The following is a 5931-nucleotide window of genomic DNA, read 5'->3' as shown; positions in this document are numbered from 1 at the left end:
TTAGAAAATTTGTGGAAGAATTTAGTGTTTCCATCCCCCGCTTGTATCCAGATGGCCCTGCTTCTAAGTCGCCAAGTTTCCTCCCAGGCCAATAAAATCTTAGATCTCTGGGCTTCCATCTCAACAAGCTGGACTTTGGTTTCAGTAGAGTTGTAACCTTTGCCTTGCCCATCCCTTAGATTTTCAATTTGGGATTCAAGAGCGGATAAAGCCAAGTCCTCCCTAACTTTCTTCTGTTTGGCCCAATCAATCGAGAGTCACTTGAGGTGGTGCAGGTTATTACAGAAACCCATAGCCTTCCACCCTCCAGAAGTAAGGGGATGAGACCTCCAGTAGTTAGTGACCATCTTAAGGTAGTCAGGGTCTTTGAGCCAGGTCGAATTAAACTTGTAGGGGGCTTGAGGTTTGATAGTGGATCCTGCCAGTTCCAAATATATAGGTAAGTGGTCAGATATTCCTCCAGAGCCCACCCATTGTCTGAAGATGGTAAAAATCAGTAGTATATCTTCATGGATGCGGAAACGGTCCAGTCTTCTCCCTAAGGAAAATTACCCCGTTCTTTTGTTATGCCAGGTAGGAATCTTCTTATTCATAGGAAAATCTATGAGACCATGATGTTCTAGCAGAGAGCTCAGTTGATCCGAGAGGGAGTCCAATTGTGAGTAATGGCCCTAGGACTCTTCATGACCAATGGTGAAATTAAGGTCACCCCCCATAATAGTTGAGGAGTTGATCATCAGGTTTTCCAGGAGATGATTCCAAAAGTGCAACTTATTTTGATAGGGGGCATAAATATTAATTATATGGATATGTTTGCCCATGGAAACTGAGAAACGGTCCATGCCAAGGAAACCAAGACCACCCCAAGAGGCGATCACCTTGATGGTCCGAGGATTGATTCCAAGGGCAAGTCCCCATAATGGCGAGCTACATCCATAACTTGAAAGTACCATCCAGGCCTGATGTTCAGAAGAATTTTTACTATCTATTCAGAAGGCCCCAAGGTTTCTTGTAGAAAGATTATGTTACATGGTTCATAGCTCAGAAGTCTCTGGAGGGCCAATTTTTTTTGGGGGCTAGCCAAGCCCCTACAGTTAAAGGAGAGTCATTTCATCTGGAGACCTTGACTAGGGTTTCTGCTGCTCTAAGCACCCAATCGATATTTTTTTGACGTCCCTAGCAACATCATCCCCTGCAATTTTAATTGCTTCGGCTAATTTGGAGGGATGCCCTCTAGAGGGCTTATGGTCTATGGATCCGAGAGATATGCCCAGGCCTAGTGCATCTGGGGTGGCTTGCCTACGGGGGTAGAGATTATAGCCATGAGGGCCTTGGCAGGTGAAATCAGAAGGCAAATGGATATCGTCCAGTCCAGTAATTGATGGGGGGGTAGTGGCGAAAATTCGCTGAGGTGGAGCAAATGTGCATGAAATAGGCGTAGTATATACACAAGTGAGGGGAGCAGACTAAATCACAGAGATAGAGAAATGAGAAAATGCAAGACAGAGGAGCCAGGAGTAGAGAAAGTACACGAAGAAGGAGCGGCTTCCGCCACAGATCTGGATCTGGTCTTTGAAGGAGATGGAGGCTGCTTCTGAGATGCACTGGAGTTCTGAAAATTATTCCCAACTTCTTCCTTTATACCCTCCGAATTTGGGGGTAGCACGTCCACCATCAGCTCTTCTGATAGCCTGTGCACCGATCCCTTAGCTGCAGTAGACGAATTCATGAGAAGGGGACAGTCTTTGTATAGGTGTCCAACCTTGTTGCAACGTCTGCATCAGAAGGGCACGCCTTCATAGTCTAGATTTTGTCTGCGAGCGAAATGACGCCAGAGCAAGGTTATCTTCTCCTCCAGCCTGGCTCGAGTGTCCAAATGAACCAGTATACGGGCCATGGTCATGATCCCAGTCGATTCGAAGGATTGGTCGTGGTCCAGGTAGGTACCCAATGCGTCTCCAATACGCTTAAAGATAGTGGGAGTCTAGTATTGCAGAGGATGACTCGGTATCCGAACCCAAATAGGACTAGCCCCCAACTATTCACGCTCGGGGTTGAACAAAGGATCCCAACACTTCAATAAAATTGGTGCCAATTCTATGTGCCAGAACCTCGAGAGGATCCAATCTGTGTATGCCTCCCGGTGGAAACGAAGGGCAAAGCAACCCCTCGCCAACACATGAATAACGGCTAATTCCTTGAGAAGGGAGCCCCAGATTTCCTCATTCCAGAGGCACAGCCTCTCAACATTGTAATTCCTCCCACGGACACGCCCTACTAGAACCTTCTTAGCAGTATTATCCACTTCACCCATTGTGAGATCCTCACCCAGGGCCAACTTGATGTCCCTGTCTCCCGCCCTAAGACACCGGCCCTTTTTCAGTTTGTCGGAGTGCCTGACCGTTGGGTAGTCTTTTAGCAGACCATGGATGCCTTGATTAACTATCTTCGGGGTGGAGGGGGTGGATTTGGGGGTAGGAAAAGGGGAGCTAAAGCAATTGGAGCGGATGGGGGTGCTAGGGTTATAGTTAGGCAGAGAAGGGTTAGATGGACCAGCAGGGAGATGAGGGTTAGGAGGAAGAGGGTCAGGTAATGAACCAAAGATGGGAGCAAATCTAGGCGGAGCGAAAACGTGGGGAAGCTGTGATGGGGGCGCGTCGTAAGTTGGCAAAGCTTGCAGGCAGGAACCCAATAGGCTCAGGGTCTCCGGGGAGAGGGGTGGGTAGTCCAGCCCAGGAATATTGTCAAGGTGAACAGGGGAGGGATGGGGTGCCGAGGAAGATGGTCTACCGTGAGCAGGGAAGGAGGATGATAGCGGATGCTTAGGAGCAGCAGAATATCCCGGGATTGACATGACAAGGAATGAGCTTCTGTTGACCTCGTGAAGCGGAGGGTCCATTGTTTTGTCCGCCCCTTCCATGTTCTCAGAACTGCCAGTAAACAAAGGGATCACTTGTCGGGAGAAACAGGAAGATCACCGTTTTAGTGCTTACAGTAATCGCGGGTAATGGGGTTAATGGTGTCGTTCCGATGCCAAGAGGACAACAGTGAATAGCGCATCAGCTGTCAGGTGGCAGGGTCAGGACCGCCATGGGAGAAGCATCACCTTCGGTGCAGCTAGTCATTTTTTTAACTCTTATCTTATAAGTCCATCATATTACCATTAAACCTTTACTATCAAAATGATCTTACTTCTAATTAATTCCAAGATATCAAGGTATAATTAGGTTAGTTTGATTTCACAAGTTAGATAGTGTAATACGAGAGCCATTGACTAACATACTTAATTAAAATATGAATATAAACATTTTTTTTTAATTTAATTATTTTTAATTTTTATGAATATTTTAAAGAGAGTTACTTTAGTTTGTTTTCTTATATATCTAATCATAATGTCATTATTTAAAGATAAAGTGTTTCAAGGAAATTTAATACAATGATTTTGGAAAATATGGTGATTTGTCTCAATATTAGAGGATGGAAATAGATTTAGGAAAATTTGGTGATTTGTCTCCATATATATGATAGAAATAGAATTTTATTTGAGGTAATAGAATTTTTAGATTGTAAGAAAACTTGAATCTAGTATATTTGAGAGATTCCATAAATTATCTTATAAGTATAGATACACATTATGCCACTTTATAAGTATAGATACACATTATATTAGTGATGGAGTTTTAAAGGAAATGATTCTCTAAGTTTTAATCATGTACATCATGGTTTTGTAAATTTTAGAACAAATGTCGTGATTTATCTCTCTCTTACAAAGATTTAGAGTATTAAGTGAAAATGTGTGTGGTGTTGGCTTGTCATTATTGAGATAAATTAGATAGAGCAACAAAGAGGCTCTAACAAAATAATGATGGTCTACACCATGCTTTTCTAGTTGCATAGAGGACATTAGTGTTAGAAACAAATAAGTAAGATGACCAAATTGAGAGTTAGTTATGAATGAATCTTTTGTGTCATCGTCACCACTTAGAATATCATTGAAACAAGTAAAGCAATGCTAAATTTTGCAAGAATGTGGCCTAAGGAATTCATATCTTGACATGAATGTGGTTGAACCACGCTGAGCGATATATGATAATGACTAGGAGTATGAAGGCTGTTCTTCATCCAAGTAAGGACAAGATCACTGAGTATGGTGGGGAATTTTCTCGATTGACCATATGGAGATTGAGAAATTTTTAGTTATTCAATTATTCCTATTATAATCAACATTAAGACACATACACTCTTTACTGAGCTATTTGTTCACTGAAAGTATGGTCCTGAAATCTTAAATACATATAGGAGAGTAAGTATGATCCATGATGAAAAAAATGAAGCTACACTTGAATTTCTTAAAATTGAAGTTGAAATCGCCACTTCTTAAGAGTGAGAGCCACATAATCCTTAATCTAAACTCTCTTACAATGTCAAACTAAAATATGGTTAAAAAAATAATACTTCCAAATATACATATGATGTTATCAATCATTTCAATCTTTCAGCCTTCTCATCTATGAAAATTGCTTAATTTAATTTATACTAAAAAAATATTAAAAACTACAACTAATATATTTAAGTAAAATGGCAAGCCCTAGGGATTAACTTAAGTGGTCTAGAATGAGGTAGAATTCTTTAATATAGTTGTTAATTATTATTGATCATGAATTTGATTCCTTTTATAATTAACATATTATAATTATATATATATATATAGATATATATTCTAGAAATTCCCACAATTTTATTAAAAAAAAAAAAAAAAACAACAATATATTAAGTACAAACATGTATTTATTTCGAAGTACTCTCTCTTTGGTGAAAACGGAATTGGTTTATTTCAAAGTACTCTCTCTTTGGTGAAAACGGAATTGGTTTAGAGATTTTAATTTTTCCAAAAAACACATTAAATAAATCAAAAGAAGACCACTACTTATATTGAAAAAATAAAATTGAAGAACTCTAGTAGGGTTGGCGTGGACAATAAGAGGGTGAATTGAATTAATAAAAGTTATATTATCATTTTTTTTTCAATATTAAATTACGGGCATTTAATATATAGAGAATATTTCGAGGTTAAAATCAGCTCGTCGATATGTCCGAGTGGTTAAGGAGACAGACTTGAAATCTGTTGGGCTACGCCCGCGCAGGTTCGATCCCTGCTGTCGACGTGCATTGTTTTTTCCAAAACGTTTATTCTACATAAATCCATGGCAGCGCTGAATATAGTTTTTTTTAAAGGGATGCGAAACCCTAGAAGAAGGCCGCCTCCCAATATAGTTACAAGACAGGGTTCAATTCTTAGCCACCTCCTTCCGGTGGGCAAAACGGCGGTTTTCTGTTATCCACTATTATGGATCGGGGGTTTTCTGTTAACAATTATGCTTTAACAAAGAAGATTCAACCATATTTTTTAGTTCGACTAAAATTTTCAATATGATTTCTTAAAAAAACATTTTATACATTAAAACTGAACCAATTTAATTTATAACACTAAGATATTTTTTACTTTGCCAACCATAAAAATTTCTATTAAGAAATTAAAATCCTAAGAGAGACAATGTGTTATGCATTTCTTCTTTGGAAGAACACAAATTTGACTTTCAAACTTACATGAAGAAAGATATCCTTTATAGTTAAAATATGGCTGAATCTTTTCACTTATGCATTAAAGATAACCAATATATACATTAAAGATAATCAATATTATGTTGAGTGAACAAAGTTTTTGCACCTGGGCTTATACCCCGCAGTCGGGACAGACGGCTTGCCACCTCCTCACTCGGGTTCTATTCCCCTCGCTGCATGATTTCAGCTGCTCCTGCAGCTATATGTTGTTGATACTTGCTCCGCAGCAGATATTTGTACTATCTCGCTTTTGTAAATATCACTGATGTGATTGACAGTTGTATATAATGTAAATATTGTACTCCGGGC

The 5931-nt window shown here is 39.7% G+C and overlaps 1 non-coding gene across 1 annotated transcript; it reads left to right on the top strand.

Annotated features, from left to right (window-relative positions):
* Positions 1-5083: 5083 nt before the first annotated feature.
* Positions 5084-5165, top strand: TRNAS-UGA (transfer RNA serine (anticodon UGA)). The gene has a single exon. It is a non-coding gene; the product is annotated as a tRNA-Ser (tRNA).
* The last annotated feature ends 766 nt before the right edge of the window (positions 5166-5931 follow it).

The sequence above is a fragment of the Pinus tabuliformis genome, chromosome 2_1 (assembly GCF_031772625.1).
Source record: "Pinus tabuliformis cultivar Carrire ecotype Pingquan chromosome 2_1, CPIR1, whole genome shotgun sequence".
In the NCBI taxonomy this organism is placed as follows: domain Eukaryota; kingdom Viridiplantae; phylum Streptophyta; class Pinopsida; order Pinales; family Pinaceae; genus Pinus; species Pinus tabuliformis.
Note: the sequence above shows the minus strand (reverse complement) of the source record. Positions and strands in the feature narration are given on the sequence as shown.